The sequence below is a fragment of the Macaca mulatta genome, chromosome 4, assembly GCF_049350105.2.
Source record: "Macaca mulatta isolate MMU2019108-1 chromosome 4, T2T-MMU8v2.0, whole genome shotgun sequence".
In the NCBI taxonomy this organism is placed as follows: Eukaryota; Metazoa; Chordata; class Mammalia; order Primates; family Cercopithecidae; genus Macaca; species Macaca mulatta.
This window is the reverse complement of record NC_133409.1, coordinates 127863554-127884671: the sequence shown is the minus strand read 5'-3', so window position 1 is coordinate 127884671 and position 21118 is coordinate 127863554.

Below are 21118 nucleotides of genomic sequence, written 5' to 3'. Positions count from 1 at the left end.
AGGGATTGAGTAAACATTTGCAGAATTAATTTAACTGATGCCCAGATGGTTTCCTCCCACAAACTGAAGTATGAAAAACCTTGAAGATAAGGGTGTATGGCCTCCTCTATTTCATGACGTTTGTATGATCTCATTTTATTCTAAATAACAAATAAGCTTCCCCAGTTTTTTTAAAATGAATAATCAAAAATTATCTTAAAAATACATGAAATGCAATGAAGTTTATTAGTTGGGGTTCAATCATTAGAAAGGAAACTTCTGTAAGTGTTTTGAACAGAAGGAATGTAGTGAAAGAAATTGCTTACCTAGGCAGTGGGGAATCTGGGGGGCAATGGGGAATGGTGAGCCAACCCAGAGCTGAGCAACAGTAGAAAGCTGCCATCACCTCTAGACTGAGGGACAAAGCAAATTCAAAGGTCTGTAACTGGAATCTAGGGGCTGGTGTTATCCCACCAGTAGCTATAAGCATGACTGATGGAAACTGGAGCCATGAAAAGACATGGCGCTGCCAAATTTGCCATCTGAAGCAGAGAGGAAGTTGGAGAAACGTTGTGGCCTCCCCCTCTCTCATGCCGTCCAAATGCTCATCAATACTTCTCATTGGCTGACTCAGCTGAAAGGCAACTGGTATCAGAGGTTCTAAAACTGAGCTGTCAGGGTCAACCCCAACCCTTTACCAGATACACGGGAAAATAGGATAAGGGTGAGGTATAAAGTAAAGGGTAAATGTAGAAAATGAATTTTTGACTCATCTCATGTAGATATTGGAAATTAAAGATTACAAAAAAGAATATTCTATCAAAAGTTGCTTTATAAATAATAGTTTATGGACTTGGCCCCTTAGTTAATGCATATGTCTTAAGTACTATAATGCTTGCTATTACGCATCTCGTTTGGTTAATCTCTCTTGATTTATAGATAATATATCAATCTATGCAAGAAAAGGTATTTTTCCACTTTCTTCACAATAGTTCATCGAGATCTGTCTGAAGTTTACTATCATTGTGAAGTGGCTACGTTGTCTGGGGTAAATACCTGGGGTTTGTTGTCTCGCACTAAGAAAAGTTAGGACATAGACACACATATGAGAAGTTTAAAAGCAGAGGTTTACCAGGCAGAAAAAAGAGAAAGGAGAACAGCGCTCTCTCTGGTGAGAGACGGTGGCTTCCGAAAGGGAAAAGGTCAGCAGGTGGCAGAGTTTTTCACCAGATTTTACAGTCAGGCTTGAGGAGACGGTTTCTGATTTACATAGGGCCTACATATTGGTTTGATCAGGTGTAACGTTTATATAGCATGTGCTGAAGGCTGGCCACCCCATCCTATTTTTTTTTTTTTTTCCAGACAGAGTCTTGCTCTGTCTCCCAGGCTGGAGTGCAATGGTGCAATCTTGGCTCACTGCAACCTCCCCCTCCTGGGTTCAAGTGATTCTCCTTCCTCAGTCTCCTGAGTAGCTGGGATTACAGGTGCATACACATGGCTGATAAGAGGGAAAGATGGAGCCATTTTGAACATGATTGGCACAACATCTATGTCTGCAACTCGATTTTATAGGCTGCTCTTTGTTAGAAAGGAAAGTGATTTGGGGCTGCTTTTCATTTAAAGGAAAACCTTACTGAGGACTTCTGTATCCTCACTATGTGCGTAAGTAATTTCTTCTTAACTCCTACAACAATTGCCTATCAAAACAATTATGATAATCTCATCTCAGGACATTTATTTTTCTTTGGGTGGAAGTTGATTTAATTTCAAAGGGAAAAAAGGAAAGGAAAAGAGAGTAGTATCTCACAAACGACCATTTTATGAAATGTGTCAAGAGAGAAGAGCATTAATACCTCAGGTGTCACCATATCAGAAAGGAGACTTCTAAACAACACACAGACATTTCTTTCCCAGAGACGTCAATGAGAAAGGAAAAAAGTATCAGCCCAACACTGTCAAGAATGGAAGATTGAATGAAGGGAAAAGGCTTCTCCATTTCTAGCCAAGAATACTATTGTGATTATTTTGATATTATATGTGATAGAAATGTTTAAAAAGTAATTGATAGGTAAATTCAATAGAGTGAGATTTCTCCTCAAAGACATCACCTATAAGAGCCCCATTAGTTAGAAAAAAAATGGCAAAAACTCTCACATCTCTATACATCTCCTCTGTATAACCTCCACCCTCTGGCAAGCAGTTTAGCTCCATGCTTCCCAAGTTATTCCGTGAAAGACTTGTTGATATGATTAGGCTCTGTGTCCCCACCCAAATCGCATCTTGAATTTTAATCCCCATAACTCCCATGTGTCAAGGGTGAGACCAGGTGGAGGTAGCTGAATCATGGAGGTGGTTTCCCCCATGCTATTTTATCGTGAGTTCTCAGGAGATCTGATGGTTTTATAGGGTGCTCTCCCCACTTTGCTTGGCACCTCTCCTTCTTGCCATCTTGTGAGGAAGGTGCCTTGCTTTCCCTTCACCTTCTGCCATGATTTCAAGTTTCCTGAGGCCTCCCCAGCCATATGGAACTGTGAGTCAATTAAACCTCTTTCCTTTATAAATTACCCAGTCCCTGCCAGTTCTTTATGAGCAGTATGAAAACAGACTAATACACTTGTCTTCTGAGATCATAAGGGGAAAAATGTCTAGTTATATTGAATTTAAGCTATACATGTTGTATCGTATTCTCTACTTGAAAGATGCACAGTTCACAGGTAGGCTGTTGGGAAATTCGGCAACTCTAGCACGGCTGGATTTCAGTCCTCACTCACATCAACCATGCATCCTTTGTGGTGGTCACCATGTTCAATTATACACAATGGCTCCACATATGACCGCAGACACTTTTCTCCTAAAAATTCCCATAACATCACACACTATCTAGTCAATATTATTACATGCCTGCAGGGTGTTAGTTACTGTGCTAGATATTTGAAATATAACAGGAGACCCCCAAGGCAGACAATCTCTGCCCTCTCTTAACTCACAAACTACTCTTTTGTAAAACGCATTTTGGGAGATATTGGCCTAGATATAGTTTTAAATAGAAAGTTACATAATGAGCTTTTAGAGAGAAGCTGGAGTACTCTGAGTTTTAATATAGCAGTGTGCATTTATCCTTATCTGTAAATCACCTTTGGTGCCACTATCAGAATGTAACTTTAGGCTGGCTATAACTTAGATCTGAGCCCGTTTGAAGTTTCTTGTGACAGTGCACTGGCTTATAAAGTCAAATGCTGTGCCATGTTAATGCCATGAAAGTATGTGAGAGAACATTTTCCACTTTGTCCCAGGACTCATTTATGTAAATAAGTTATCTCAAGGTTTCAGTCTTTGTTCAACACAGGCTATTGTGAGTAATGATCCCTAACTTGCCAGCTTTTGTTGAGCCATAGCAGATAGGTAGGCCAGCTACAGTTCCATGGATAATCATTTCCATTGGGTCCAATGTCCCTGCCCATTAAATAAGAGGGCAGGAGAAAAATTTGGAGGTGATGGGTAAGTTTATGGTGATGATTTTAGGGGTATATACTTATCTCCAAACTTACCAAGTTGCATACATTATATATGTACAGCTTTGGGTATGTCAATCATACCTCAACAAAGTGGTTTAAAAGGAAAATTCACTTTATTTGTAAAGCTTGTCTTATTATATTAGTGACTGATTGAGAGAGCCTCATACTGGCCAATTTTTAGTATTTCATAGTATCTTCTGTAGCAATCTTCTAAAATGATTTTATTCTATTGTATATAATAGAATATTTTTAACAAATGCATGCCTAATGAAGCATAATAATAAAAGGAACACTTGGCAAATAAAAGATAAAACACTATAGATATAGTTTTACCTAACTGGGTACTCTTTACCTATTCCATTGCTTTGCTTCAGTTACAGAGAGAAACACTATCCAAAATTTTTGTTTATCATTTTAAGTAGATTTATTATATATTTATAATACCTAAACAATCTATTGTTTAATTTTACTTCATTTTAGTTCTTCAAAATTGCAGTCATTCTGCATATAATATTCTTTAACTGTCCAAGATTTACCTTTGTAATTGCGTATAACTATGGTTTATTTGTTATGGTATTCCATGTCAGGGAACATTTAGCTTGCTGCTAGATTTATTTTCTATTGTGAACAAAGCTGTTACGAACATTCATGTGTATCTCTTGGCAAATGAATACGTTTCTTGAGTGTGGTGGTTCTACAAGTATGTTTCTGGGATTAGAAGCATTGATGCCAACCACCCATGAGCTGTCAGAAATCCAATTCATGGGTCCCAACCTGAACTAATAAATAAAAATCTCTGGGAAGGGGTACAGAAAACTTTAATAAGCCCTCTGAGTGATTTTGATGCATGATAACATTTAACAGTCATTACTGCATGACATATATACATATATATTAATATGTATAATATATATGCATATGATAAAATTGTTGTGTTATACCATATCTAGATGTTGAATTTTGTAAAATAATGACAAATTGCTAACCAATTTGTATGGGTACCAGTAATATATTTGTTCCCATTAATTCTCATTCTAACAATGGATATTTTCCAATCTCTCAATGTTTTCCCTTCTCTTAGGTATAAAATTATATTTTATTATGCTTTTAGTGGGGAGACACAGAATGAGACAGAAAGAGACAGAGACAAGAAATCAAGCACTATTTTGGAAGATCTTATTGCACATTTTTGAAATCTGTTATTTTTTACTTAATAATCCCTATCTTATATCAATAATCTTCTATCTTATACTTACTTCATATTTAAATCTCCCTGTCTTCTTTATTCTTTAATTTTTAACTACTCCTTTTTTGTTGGTATATAATATTTGTACATACAGAGTACACGTGATATTTTCTTACATGCATAGAACGTGTAATGATCAGGTCAGGGTATTTAGAGTATCAACTTCCTTGAACATTTATCATTTCTATGTACGGAGAACATTTCAAGCTCTCTCTTCTAGTTGCTTTATCCAAACTCAGATCAAAACCTTATCCAAACTCAGATCAAAACCAGAATGATACATTTTACTTATAGTTATATCACTTTAGGCCACCTTTTTAAAACGACATTAATTGTTAAGAGACAAGACCAGTCATCCCATGGCTAGGGACTTTTTTCTTCTTCTTTTTAAAAATAATTAATGGGGGCCGGGCGCGGTGGCTCACGCCTGTAATCCCAGCACTTTCGGAGGCCAAGGCGGACGGATCACGAAGCCAGGAGATCCTGGCTAACACGGTGAAACCCCGTCTCTACTAAAACTACAAAAAAATTAGCCGGGCGTGGTGTCGGGCGGCTGCAGTCCCAGCTACTCAGGAGGCTGAGGCAGGAGAATGGCGTGAACCCGGGAGGCGGAGCGTGCAGTGACCCGAGATCGCGCCACTGCACCCCAGCCTGGGCGACAGAGCGAGACTCCGTCTGAAAAAAAAAAAAAAAAATTAATGGGTGTTCAATTTTGGCAGGTGAGTTTTTCTTGAGTCAAATAGTTACGCTACACGTTGTTCCTAAAGATTTTTTTTCTTTATCCTTTCCTTGCCAGATTTTGATAGTAAGATTGTTTGAAGGAGCTGGGGGAATTTTATCTGTTTTGTTTAATTATTTTGGAGAGATTATATAAGGTCATAATAATTTGTTTATTGATAGCATACTCAATAAGCCCATTAAACCACCAAGCATGGTGTTTCCTGAAAGTAAAAATCTTAAATTCCTTATTGAATATCTTTACATAAGTCTTGCCAAGCTATCTTTTCTTCTTTAGTGAGAAGGCATATATATATATACACACATATATGTATATACACACATATATACACAGATATTTACCCACACGTAAATATGTATATTATATATATAAATTTGCCCATTTCATGTAAGTTTTCATATTATTAGAATATATTAAGATCATATATTGTACATAATTATATCATAGTATTATTAATATTGTTTTAATCTTGCTGGATCTAAATTTGTTTCTCGCCCTTACTTCTAATGTTGTTTATTCTTTAATTAGGGAATTCTCCTCCTTTTTCTTAATTTCTGAACAAGCTCATCGGAGATTTATCCATTCATTTTTCTTTTCAATGAAATAGGTTTTAGTTTTATTGATACTCTCTATTGTATCTTTGTTTTCAGTTTAATGACTTATTTTTATCATCTTTCAAATTCCTTAGAATCTATTCTGATAATTTTTTCAAGCTTCATATGTTGGACTCTTGGCTCATTAATCCTTAGCTTTTCTTATTTTCTTGTCTAGACATTTATGTAGGTTGCTCTCTAAATGATCCCCTCAGTATAATCATTGCTTCCTGTAGCTCTTTATAATTGTCATTACTCAATTTTTAATAAAAGAAAGCACATTTTCTGAATAGCTAACCCTGGAGAAAAGTTGTGTCAGTTCTAGTTATATTTGATTTCTCATGTACTCTCTCAGATCATCTTTGCTCAGTAAGTTTCCAAATACAATGTAGAAATAATTTAATAGTATAAATGCAAACTATGTGATTTGATTACCTAACTACACTGATGTACTTTGTGTTGCAAGAAACATATTTTATTTATTTAGGTCTCTGATATCTATTTGAAACTGGAAAATTCACAGTAGGCTACTTCGGGGGCTAGTTTACTCATACAAGGGATGTTTTAAATGACAGGTCACTCACTGTGTCCAGACTGCTAAGTGGTAGTTCATTAATTTTAGGTAAAAACATTCTTTTTTTCAAGAACTGCAAGATATAGATTTTTTTTCTTAGCAAACCAGGTTCCCACAGAGGCAAAGGAAGTGGAGTAGCAAAATGTTACCCGAGATGTAAATGACTTTCCCATTTAAAATTCTGTTTCAAATTTTGTAGCATGTTATATTTCTCTTTAAGGATTTTTAGTATTTTGGTATGTTAATGAACAAATATGTTACTAGTGAAGAGATATTTGCCTAAGATGTAAGGTTTATTCATATCATTGTAATAATGTAGGTAGGTAATTGCCATTTACAATCTTTTTAGCATTTAACCAACTCAGTCTAATTTATGCTTTTGGTTTATGATTTCATATGGCATGAGGTATCTTTCTTAGGATATAAATATTAGTTTAGATTTGAAATAGTTCCACAGGTAGACAAGATCTCATTTTTATTATTTGATAGAATATTTTATATGTTGACATACATACAAACAATGCTTAAAAAGATTATATGCTTAAAATGATTAATGCTTAAGATGATGACATAGTTGAATAAGAACATTTTTCCTACTTTAATGCAGTGGTGAAAGACACTTGTGAAACACATAAAACTGGGCTACAATCTTCTTTATGAATATTAAATTACCAGGTACAGTAGCTTTGAAACCTTATGGAAGTTGCTAAACCTCTATGCCTTTATTTATTCATATGCAGTTAAATTATTATATTAATCTTACTAACATTTACTGAACTTTTGCTGTACACTGACTGGTATGTTAAGAGCTGTTCATACAGTCTCTCGGTTAATTTAGGAGGCATTCATGCAGCTGAATAAAATATAATTTAAACAGTAAAGGAGTAAATAGCTCCTTTACTAACCTTGGACTTTTCTCCTCATCCTAGCATGATGGTAAGTGCGGTGAAGGCAGAAGGAAGAGAACAAGATGTTTCAAATAAGTCTTAGAATCTGTTCTCTCACTCCCTACAATCACATCCTGCAGGTGGCTGTTCGCCCTCCAAGTCATCCTGTGTGAGGCCAGCGTCCACATTTTCTGAACCAACCATCAGGATGCCTGGTTGGATATGTACAAATGTACTTAGGGAGACAGGAAGTTGTTCTAGTTGACATTACGACTGCTCTGGAAGATCTAGGACCGATGAATACTCTGTCCATAGAGGTCTCTAAAGAGAGAGAGATCTACTTTCCTCTGGTTTTTAAGTAATTCACTAAGGAATGCCAGTGGCAGGGAGGTGGGGTGGAGAATGAGGGTTCCCAATTGCCAGACAAAATCTGGAAGTAATTATTTATGATCTTATTTTAGGAGATGGCAATGGGAGTGTCTGTCTTCCAGGATTCTCAGGCTTGCTGCAGTGAGCAGGAGGGACTGAGCTTTAATTTGCTGCCAATGGTTTTAATAATTCAGTATCTTTTATGGTGAGAACACACATATGCATGTGCGCACATGTGCACACATATGTGTGCCCACGCTCACACACAGTCTTTTTTGGAACTTTGGTGGTAGAAATCTTTTTCATGTGTACGTCTGGAATTTTACTGAAGTTGGAATTTATCAAGGGCCTGCTCTGTGTTACATTCTCTGCTAGGTACTGGGAATATTTTGGGCGAAAAGTCAGAATTCAGCCCTACTCTTACGTAGCTTTTGGTCTGGCATGAGAAAATAGATATTAAACAAATAATTATAATAAATTTTAGGGATATTATGATGGAAGAAGTTCACGGGACTATACGTAGCTGTAGCAGGAGGAATTGGTATGGTTCAGAGGGTTGGTGAAGGCCCTTTCAGGAAGAATGCTTAGATTGATACCTGAAAGGAAAGTAGGAGTAGGCCAGAGAAAGCAAGGCATAGAGAGCAAGAAATAACGTTTTTGGGAGGTCTGGCTGAAGGAGTTATCTGAAAGAAATCAAATAGAGATTCATTCATAAGTGAGTGAGAGAGAGTGGCAGGGAGGGGGCTAGAAATGTGGGCAATGGGCCGATTGTAGAGGGTTGTATCGACTGTGTCAAGGAATTTTGCCTTTATCCTAAAAGAAATGAGAGACTACGAAGGAGCACAATGGGGTGACGTAGGGTGTCATGGGGTGGGAGGAGGAAAGGACTAAGGTAAGTTTAGAGAAGTGACAGAGGACAGGTCCATGCCAACCATAAAGGCCATGGTGAGGAACTCGGCTTTTATTCTCAGGCAATGGGAAGCCATTGAACAACTATTATCTTAGTGACTGCTATGTGGAAAATAGGTTCTAGGGGACTAAAGAGAAGGCAAAAACCAGTATGCAAGCTATTTCATTAGTCTAAATAAGAGGTAATGGACTCATATCAGGGCAGTAACTAAGGAAGGAGCGATAAAGAAACTAGGAAGAATGGGGACATAATTAAGAAAGATTTTAGGTTTTTCCTTGATGAAATAGGCTGATGATGCTGTCATTTATGGAGATGGAGAAGAATGAGGAAAAGCAGGTAATAAGGATGAAATTAAGAGATCACATTTGGACATGCTAAGTTGATATGATTTCAAGTTTTCCACAGTCCTAAAGTGACATAAGAGATTGAAAGGCCATAATGGTTGAACTAGTTTACAATCCCACCAACAGTGTAAAAGTGTTCCTATTTCTCCACATCCTCTCCAGCACCTGTTGTTTCCTGACTTTTTAATGATTGCCATTCTAACTGGTGTGAGATGGTATCTCATTGTGGTTTTGATTTGCATTTCTCTGATGGCCAGTGATGATGAGCATTTCTTCATGTGTCTGTTGGCTGTATGAATGTCTTCTTTTGAGAAATGTCTGTTCATATCCTTTGCCCACTTTTTGATGGGGTTGTTTGGTTTTTTCTTGTAAATTTGTTTGAGTTCTTTGTAGGTTCTGGATATTAGCCCTTTGTCTGATGAGTAGATTGCAAAAATGTTCTCCCATTCTGTAGGTTGCCTGTTCACTCTGATGGTAGTTTCTTTTGCTGTGCAGAAGCTCTTTAGTTTAATTAGATCTCATTTGTCAATTTTGGCTTTTGTTGCCGTTGCTTTTGGTGTTTTAGACATGAAGTCCTTGCCCATGCCTGTGTCCTGAATGGTATTACCTAGGGTTTCTTCTAGGATTTTTATGGTATTAGGTCTAACATTTAAGTCTCTCATCCATCTTGAATTAATTTTCGTATAAGGAGTAAGGAAAGGATCCAGTTTCAGCTTTCTACTTATGACTAGCCAATTTTCCCAGCACCATTTATTAAATAGGGAATCATTTCCCCATTTCTTGTTTTTCTCAGGTTTATCAAAGATCAGATGGCTGTAGATGTGTGGTATTATTTCTGAGGACTCTGTTCTGTTCCATTGGTCTATATCTCTGTTTTGGTACCAGTACCATGAACAGTGTGGGGATTCCTCAAGGATCTAGAACTAGAAGTACCATATGACCCAGCCATCCCATTATTGGGTGTATACCCAAAGGATTATAAATCATGCTGCTATAAAGACACATGCACACATATGTTTATTGCGGCACTATTCACAATAGCAAAGACTTGAAAGCAACCCAAATGTCCATCAGTGACAGACTGGATTAAGAAAATGTGGCATATATACACCATGGAATACTATGCAGCCATAAAAAAGGATGAGTTTGTGTCCTTTGTAGGGACATGGATGCAGCTGGAAACCATCATTCTCAGCAAACTATCGCAAGAACAGAAAACCAAACACTGCGTCTTCTCACTCATAGGTGGGAACTGAACAGTGAGATCACTTGGACTCGGGAAGGGGAACATCACACACCGGGGCCTATCACAGGGAGCAGGGAGGGGGGAGGGATTGCACTGGGAGTTATACCTGATATAAATGACGAGTTGATGGGTGCTGACGAGTTGATGAGTGCAGCACACCAACATGGCACAAGTATACATATGTAACAAACCTGCACGTTATGCACATGTACCCTAGAACTTAAAGTATAATTAAAAAAAAAAAAAGAGAGAGATTGAAAGGCTGCTACTTACCAAACACAGACAAATAAACGGTAAGAGTGGCCTCTAAGCTTGAATGAATTTGACAAAGTAAAATAGACTAGAGATTGACAATCGCAATGGATTAAGAATGGTTCTGCCCTAAACCAGACAGGAGAAGTAGCATCATGTTCGCAGATGCCAGTATGAGTGGGTGTAGATAATGAGCTCCCCCTGCCCTGCTAGGATCCAGTGAATGCCAAATAAGTCCAAGGAATTAGCTGCCTCCTAGAATGCAATCAGGGAAGAAATAAAACTTCAGTTAACTCATTTTGAAATAGAAATGGCAATGTTTAACAAAGAATTATCTAATATCATATTTTTTTGCTTATAATACTGAATGGACAATTAAAATAGAAATTAAGTCATATTATAAAAATATGAAAACATACATTATATGTATTTGTGTGCATACGTGTATGTAGATATGGACGTGTGTATGTCTATACACACACACACAAATACATGTGTGTGTGTATATTAGCATTGTTGATTGAAATCTTCTGGAGAGAGGATACTTGCATCCTCAATAATGCTTACTTGAGTGATTGTTCTCAACAGATATTTAATATATGCTTGCTGATAAATAACCAGTATTTTTAATCACAGACAAGGTAAATGAGCTGCTGCAAGGTTTTGGTGAGCTTCCAGTGTTTGGCCAAGTTTAATATCAGTAATGTCTGTAGAATGAAATAATTATAATTAATAAAAATACCAAGAAAACAAAAACATTGGGTTTTAATACACCAGGAATTTAAGCCTAATATGATGCAAATAAATACACAGACAATTCTTACTAAAATTTAGATGGCCCATTCCTTGGCTACATATATAAATATTATAAATATTTCAGGTTGATGAAACTATGTGTTCTTTTGAAATTTGTGCAAGAATAAAAAGTCTAATGACATAAATAATCAAAACTGACCACTTCTGCTATTTTTGGTCTAAAAAGTGCTAAATCAACTATAAAAGGTTGATTTTAAAAAAAGAAAAGAAAAAAAAAATCAAACTTCTGAAATGCCATGCTTTTTCGTTCATATAAACACTAAGTAAAATAGCAGAACAGCATGAGCTCTGCCTTTTGACTTTGTAATGCTCTGTATGAAACCTAATTTAGACTTGCGAAAGATTATATCATCACCAGAACTAGCTTTGTACTTAAAGCATTAATGAGAAATGAAGGACTTTTCAGTGAAGTGTAAAGAAAAGATCCTTAGAAATGGGAGCGAAATAAAAGATGAAAAGACTGATTTTGGCTCTGTGGGGGAATTGAGAGCTCATGCAAAGAAGGCATTACTTACTGTGTTAATTACCTAGCAGGATCATCAGAATTCTTCTCCTGCACCTTCTCAGCATTACTCTATGTCCTCCTACTTCATTTTCTGGAAACAAATTTAAACCTGTGAATAGCTTCTGTTGTTGAAGTCACTCAATAGTTAGTAAAATAAATAGTACAAACACAGAAATGACAGTTTCTCCCCAGTACGGGTATTGCCCAAGCAAGAGTGCTGGAAGTATGTTTATAAGTAAGTGAGATATTATGCTGCCCCTATATTATTATAATTTGAACTCCTTGATGAGCTATTTCAAAACCCAATTGAGAGAGATGTGCATAGAAAAAGCTGTGCTGCAATTAAATACCATCTTTAATGGTAATTCAAAATAATTATATGTATCTATTTCTTAAGAAACCAATCATCAGTGAACTGATACTCTGTACTATCTCATATATTCTAGAGTGTGACACATAAAAATGATGAACCCATTTGAAAAATGACAATTGACTTTGGTACAAAATATTGTGTATATATATATATATTATATTGTTTTATGTAAATATAAAATACTGTCATAACAATATATATTGTTTTATATATAAAACAGTATTTTATATTTATATTAAATAATATTTTAGATAGATAGATAGATAGATAGATAGATAGATATAGATAGATAGATAGATAGATAGATATGCCTGAACATCATCTTCCTGAAGAATCAAACAGGCCAAATGCGATGCATTTTTCTGGGACCTTTCTTGAATGAAATTTGTATCATTTAATGATACTGTTATTAAATTAAATTTTCCTTTATTTTTTGAAAACTGGGTAAAAGTAAATTTTTTTTGCTCTCATAAAACAGAAAGCTATCTCAAATTAGGGTAAGCTAGCTAGGACAGTTATTGATTCATGAAACTGGGAAAAATAGAGGTGGAGACAGGCCTGTGTCTGGGTCAGTTGAATGCAGAACCTAAGTGCTGACATTGTCATACCCTCTCTCACTCACCTCTTTATTGCTGTGTTTCTCTGCAACTCTTTGAGCTTTGGCCTCATTACAGACAACAAATAATAATGATGATGATGAAAATAATAATAAGCAGGCTTTATACATATTGCAAGGGAATTAGTCACTCGTGGCTTCAGGCTTTCAGCCTTCTAACTTAGTGATCAGAGAGGAATAATTCTCAAAGTGTGGTCCTTGGACTAGTGGCAACAGCAACCTAGAAACTTATTAGAAATGTAAATCCCAGGATCACATCAGACCTGCTCTGAAACTCTGGATCTGGGGCACCTCACCCAAGTCTGTGTCTTAACATATATTCCAGGTGATTCTGAAGGATTCTAAAATTTGAGAAACATTGCCCTAGAGAAAAGAATGAGTGTCTCCTCTTTCAGCATTCAGCAGTCTCAGAGTGGGATTCTTATTGGTGTGGCTTCGATCATGTTCAAACTTTTGAGTGAATCACTAGATGCAGAAAAGTAGAAAATGGTAGCAATGTTGGCCCAAAGCATATGTTCACAACTCTGGACAGGAGAATGACATGCTGTGTTTAGAAACCCCTTCTGAATCACATGGGTAAAGCAAGAGTAGAAACTATTCTCAAAGTCAGGCAGTGTTGTTACGTAATAAAGGGGGAAAGTGTGCAGGATTGATCAAAACACAGTAGACCTTCTCCAACTCAAAAATGATCACAGTTTAATATTTATTCCGTAACATTTCTTGCAAGAAACACAGAACAGGTACAGATGCTACTAATTATATATTACTAACATTCTTGGGAAACAAGAGTCATGTATTATTAATGTTACCTTTTACCACTGTGGAAAATTACAACATATAAAGGTTAAATGACTTGTTCAAGGTTATTCACTAATTATAAAGGCAAAACTAGACTAAATTGTACAAATGGGCAAGCTGGGAAATGTACTCTGTTGCTCAATATTTTGCTATATATATATATATATATAGTATATAGTTTTGTAATTTTAGCGAAACAAAGTTTTGCTAGTAGTTTTGCTAGTGTGATCCTATGGTTGATAACATCTGGATGATAACATTCTCCCCCTTACCTGGTTATTTAACTTTATGTAACTCAAACAAAATATGTAGAAAAGAGAATAGATTATAGGTTAGATTAATTAGCCAAGGCAAAAGAATATGTCTTTATTGATGAAGAATATCTCCTAAAATTTGAAGCTATTGAAGCCACCTGGCAATAACATCCTTTGAAAAAGTTGTACCACAAAAATCTCAAAAGCTAGAAAGCCTACATTAAAAGAAAACAAATAGTGTTTATAATCGTACCTTAAGTCTAATGAAAGTTCAACTCTGAAAGCACAGAGAGCAGCAGGCTTCATTAATCATGTCACTGTCAAACAGATGTATTTCAACTAATTCCAATGATATTTTAACTCTTTGAAGAACATAATTTCAGAAATTTACTTTGATTACCTTTCCAAACAACTATAACTAAGATATATGAACACTTCTAACTTTACAGTTAAAAAATAAAGCTTGCCTGAGAACTTCTTTACAGGAAATTGCCTAAAAATCAATAAGCTATGGGACATCTCCATGCAAAATCTTAGAGGATGGTTAGGATTTATTTTTTTCTCCTGACTTGCTCTATAGATTTTTACAAATAAGAGTGATATTTTTGCAAAGGTGTAGTAATCATCTATCATTCAGAGATGTCCAAAATCTTTGGAAAATTCACTTCATGTTTTAAGAGGTCTCTCTATGTAAACATACCGGATTGAATGCTGCATTCATTCAATAAAGGTAAAATTAATAAAACTGTATTCCCCAATTTCCCTTCCCAGACAAATGCTTTAGGTTCCTTCAATGAGATGCAACTTCCTTGAACTTTGATTTGTAATTCAGCTATATGAAGAAACAGGCTCAACATGGAAAATGTACTTTGCTGGTCTGAGTAGAATCAGAAACTCCTGTTTGCATGGTTGACAGCAATGACAAATTCCTAATCAAATCAGTTCAGCATGGTATTTCTGGGGCTGGTAGTAGGTAATGTGACAGTTTCTTGAATTACAAATCTCAACTGTGGCAGAATCAAAGTTGTTCTGGTGCCATTAGGGTCAGGAGAATTCTCCTCAGCCCAGTTCTGTGGTAAGAAGTGCTCCTAGCAATGGAGTTTGAAGCTCAATGATTCTGTGAGCATCCAGTATGGCTTAATCAATTCTTTTCTACTTAAACTAGCTAAGGGTCCAGAAACTAAGGACCCTGAACAATCTAAAAAAGTAAGGCATTCTAAAAGATAGTTGCAGATGTAACTGTATTGGAATTAATTTTTACCTTCTCCAATACTCTGTAAGTGCATATGTTGAGATTAATTGGATTGAACATTAGCAAGGATACTAAGGTGACTCATGTTTTTCAATGTGTCCTACTAGAATAAACTTACCTCTACTCTACCAAGAAGAAATATATTGTGTATTTTTCTTTCCTTTTCTATTGGACTGGTGTAATATTTCTTAATGCTTATTTTATCACAGGTAAGGATAAAAGGGAACTATGTTAGAAGGGAAAAAACAAAGTATTTAAGGGTTAAAAAGAAATGAGATATCATAAAATGTTTGTTTAGGAATTACGAAGTTCCATATTGCATTCCCTACTACATGATTTTGGTGGGGTCACTTTATTATCTGGGAGTTAGTGTGCTCTTCTATAAAATAAGGAAAATAATTCATTTTTCTATCATATTGGAACATTGTGATAAAAAGTGGCTTTCAAAATATTTGGCACTGAAAAGAAGTATGACTTATCCTTGTGTCTGAGCAATGTGTCCTCCATAAAACAAAAGTCTCTTTCTCAAAAACAAGCAAATGGATGGTTCAAAAAGAAAACTATAGGTCAATACCCCATATTGTCTTTTGAAATGTAAATAATTGTTATAAAGAAGGAGAATATAATTTCCAATGGAAAAAAGTAAAAATTATTTTGAAATGTATTTGAATGTAAGAACTGAATAGAGCCAAATCATTTAGTCTATAAGAAAAAAAAACCTAGAGTTTTTTGGATGCTTTTATTTGATTTCAATTTTGGAATCTTGAGCTAATATAAAAATGCAAATCAACAATCTTCCGTTTACTTATTTATTCTTCTTCCATAAGGACTAAAATCTTCAGACTTATACACATGGCTCAAGGTAATTTATGTTTAGGGATATAATTCATCTACAAGGAATGATAATTACTCAGGATTAACTGAGAGTATATGTAGATCCGAATTGGTGTGGTGGCTTATGCCTGTAAACCCAGCATTTTGAGAAGCTGAGGTGAGCAGATGACTTGAGTTCAGCAGTTCCAGACCAGCCTGGACAATATGGTGAAACACCATCTCTACTAAAAACACAAAAATTAACCAGACATGGTGGCATGCACCTGTGGTTCAAGCTACTCGGGAGGCTGAGCAGGAGGATCACTTGAACCTGGGAGGTGGAGGGGGGTTGCAGTGGGCCAAGATCATGCTGCACTCCAGCCTGGGTAACAGAGCAAGTGAGAGACTGTCTCAAAAAAAAAAAAAAAAGAAAAGAAAAAAAAGAAAAGAAAAAAAAGTATGCATAGATTCTGATGGCCACTTATGAATAAATAGAAAAAAATTAGCTACACTTAATATAAAACTAAAATAACCTGAGTTACACGTTACTGTAAGTCTTGGGATTATGAGGTTGATCAGGAAAAGTGAGAATAGAGAAAAAATATTAAACATTCATTTTCTATATTCCTTAAAAATTTAAGAAGAAAGAGAAAACTCTGTTATAAAAGCCAAATATTGAAGGTTAAGTTATATTAATACTAAATTTGAAACTTATTTCTAAGATATCATAAAAAATGAAAAACTCTAACAAAAAGCAGAATAAAACAGAGAAAAAAATGACAGGTGGTAAGGATGAAAAAAGAAGAAAGGAATAAGAGTGAAGAAAGGGAGCTGAGTGAGAGTGGAATGGAAAAGAAATATGGTGATAGGGAATAGCTCAAATTTTCTGCTGCTTAGCTGTAAGTCCTTCCACTGATTTTTATCCAGCCTATTCAGTAAATATTGATTCAGTGAGAACTCTAAATATTGGGTGTACAAAGACTTCGTGAAAGTGAAGATGGGAAAATAATAACTCAAATAAGTGTTGAGAACAAAATTATTTGGCTCCACAAAGGATAAAAATGATTATCATTTAGGGCGGAATGAGGTTCATTAAGGACAGTCTCACTATGGAGAAGACATGCAAACTAGGCATTGATTAAAAAAGTTGGAGTCCTACAGATTGAGAAATGGAATGGAGGAGGACCTGCAAATGAAGAATGTGGCAGAAAGAAAAAATAAAAGAACAATCAATAAACTATTTGACTCTTTTCACCTCTACCTAATCCACCTGATTTCTGTGTCTATGTTGCATTCTACTACATTTTGCCAAGTCAAATAGACATAGCTAAGAAGACTACAGAATAAATATTTGAAATTGAGCCTTTTTCAAAAAACTCTGATTTGATCCTCAAAATGCATTAATTTTCATCACTCCTTAGCCCCTAAGGACCTCATTTTGGTATTTAAATACATTATTGTTAGGCCATGTAGGGATGGGTGGATAGGAACTCTTTCAACAACCAATGCAGATTTGATTTTAGAAAATATTCATGGCACAGGTGACATTAACATGGGTTGTTCTTATAAAAATATTTCTATTTGGTGATATACCATGGTATCATTATGTATTTCTTCATAAATATGTTATGTATCATCAAATGTAACTCTATTGGTTACTAAGATTACCCATGTTAATGTTCAGGCCATACACAGTGTCATCTGTTCCCACTTGCCATTTCCTGTTTGTTCACACTAAGGTGAATATTTAATAGAAGAGCATGTGAACAGATATGTAAACTCACATTACTTCTCATTTTTTAATGTTATTATCTGTTCTTGTGTTTTGACTAATAACCAATATCTTCTATTTTAGGGGATAGGCAAATTTTTTTCCCACATTCTCTATCGTCCATCTCTCAAATCCTGTTCTGGATCTCTCTACTTTTTCTCTTCAAATAGGTATTTATTGGATGTATGGATGCTTATTGGACTAGAAAAAAAAGTTTCAACCTTGTTTCTGTAGGAGAAATATTGTAGATGTCTCCCCCTTCAGATATACTGTGAACAAGGAGCAGTTGCTGGCTGCCTGCAGAGCTTTTCATTTACCATCCAATGTAGTTTCTTTCCTATGTTTGATATATTCTACACTTCAACTATGATACAGAGATTTCCTGGGGACTTGACACACTTAAATTATATTTATTTAGGCATATAGGCTTTTTATGTGTTCCTGATATGAAAAAGATTTTATTTATTGACAGTTACAAATTTTTTCAGTTTCTATGTTTAAAGATTGCCTTTCCAACTTTCAGAAACCAGAAACAGTTCAATAAATGTTACTAACATACTTACAAAATATTCTTCATTTTATGCAACTAGGTGGACACCAAGCATTAGAAAACGCAACTAAATGGACATTGATTACCTGTAAACATGAGGAGAGAGAACGGCATGGGTTCCTGTTTGCCCTTTGATGAAGTTCTATTTCTCACAGGGTTCAGGATTTATATGGAGCTAAAAGGTCCACACAGTTGTTGATATGGCCTTCAGCACAAAAGAACAAAGTGGACACAGTTAGCGCCCTGTAGACCAAAGAAATCTCAATCAGGACCACAAATACTCATCATTATGGGTTTGGCATTCACTAACTCTGAGACAGAAAAGACAGTTGAGTCCCAGTTAAAATTTGCACAGCAGCGTCAAAAGTCATATCACAGTTTTGGCCAGTACCTTATCAATGAATAATTCATTCCACTCAATGAATTCAATAATTTTTCATTTAACAGTCTTGAAAAAGTTTCAATATTTTTCTGATATAATTTTAAGACATGTGATTTATTGAAATGATTTATGCATTTTTCCCGAGGTAGGCATAAAAATGTTATACTGAACTGTACAATCAGCTCCTTTTCACAATTTAGAGTAAAATCTGTATAAATGTGCCATGGATTGGATTACATTAGGATTAATCAGACTTTTTTTTTTTTTTTTTTTTTTTTGCTAATAACCTGATGGACTTTTTTTCTTTCGATGTCATTGAAATACAGATGTTTCAGATGGCTTAGTTTGTACCTCCTGAACATAACTGAGAAGAACTGGGATGAGAGTCAGTTACAAAATTTCATTTGACTTCAAAGATTATCAGGAGACTTAACAAGTTCTCCAAGTTGAAGCTGAAGAAAATCTTAGATTAATGCCAGCGCATTTCTTATTTTCAAGTAACTTAGTTGTTATTATTCAGATTTAATAACAATTGCCATGGCAAATATTATAAGAAGATTATTATTATATGTTTTGGTAATGTAGCCAGCACTATGTTAAGTAAGGTAAGGGACTTGATACATCTCTATTAATTCTCACAACACCTCTTCCTTAATGATAACTATTTTACTGATGAGAAACATGGGGCTAAGTGATTTAACACATTTGAAGTGACTTGCATGTGACAGGTCAGGATTTGCACCTGGGTTTCCTTTGTTTTAAACCCCATGTACCTAATCACTTTGATATACTAGGAAACTCTAGATCTTTTGTATTATGAAGGCTTGGTATGATTATACATCTTTGTTATTTCTCCTAATAGTTCTCTATACGTATTTACCATTTAAGTATATTAACTTAGGAGGTGTTTACACTGAAGAGCTCATCCAGACCACATGACTGGCCTGCGATTCACTGGGACCTTGACCATCTCACAAACTAGCACTGACACAGACCACATGTATCAAACATATATGCACAGAACATGCAATACTACAAAATCTTCTCTCATTGTTTATCCATTTGCCCATTCCTTCATTTTCCTCTCAAGAAATATTATGTGCACAGCACCTTTCTATGCAGAGAGGAACTTATGTGTTGCAAAGTCCCTGACTGTCCTCAAGGAGCTAGGACTGTATTGACAGAGATCATTCACCAAGCAACTGTCATGCAAGCACAATAGAGGAACACTTCATTGAAAATCAAAACTTACCCTACCGCTTTTAGCAGGATTTATGACAGTGAAAAACCACATGTACTTGTTGCTCTTTTTTCTTAGGCAGAAGCTGATGAAGAAAGGGATAAAGAAATGTATCTGCCAGTTATTCTTTGCTGATAAAGGAAAAAGTGGGTCCTTTGCTAGAGAAGCCATTAATGAGTCTTTGTCTCTACAAAAGTGTACGCAGCACTCATTAGTTGATGAAGAATTAAATTCCTCACCTATAACATGGAAAGGAATTGAGTTTTCTAGCAGAGCCCAAGGGTGTTAAGGCATGGAAAAACAGAGATACGAGGAGAAGATTGACAAGAAGAGGGGGTTATGCAACATGTAGCTATGGAACTCCTTTATTGCCCTAAAGCATCAGCCAATGTACCTATAAAATGCTCTGCGTGCAGTTGGTATCCCTTTTTGAGAAGGGTAGACAAAAGAATAGGATCACAAAAAAGTGAGCAAATTCCTCACTGAAGTCAGCACTGAAAGGAAGGAAAGAGGATGGGATGCATATGAAGCTAAAACTTCATCTAAAACAGAGACTGGGCAGAAATAGCCATGAGAGATTAAACCCTAGGTAAACACACAGGAGTTTCTGTGATAGGGTTATTAGACTACACACTGAACGTGGAATGACAAACGTATCAACTTTCTTTACATTGTAAAGGAGAAGCTGACTTCAAATGACATATACAAGTTACAGATGGTAAGTGCCAGAGGAGAAATATAAACAAGGTACTATATCAGGGGAGCACAAAAGTAAGTAATGTTCTTTAGACCATAGCTTAGACAGTTCTAAATGTAGGTGTGGTCTACACAAGCAGCTCAGGTGAGACAGTTGCTAATTATTTGGACAGTCCTTGAGAAACTTGAGGTGCTAGACAAAGGGTTTAACTTTTTCCTCCTCAAAGGGAAGCTGAGAGCTGGAATTTCTCATCTCCCTCCTCTGTGCTGAGCAGAAGGGAGGATCAACTGTGTTTATCAACTTAAGTTGCTATCTCTACCCTCCCCTGAGTGACTAGACTATGCCACACCTATCAGAGCTCCAAGGCTGGCAAGACAAAAGCCAATCCTCTGGGGAG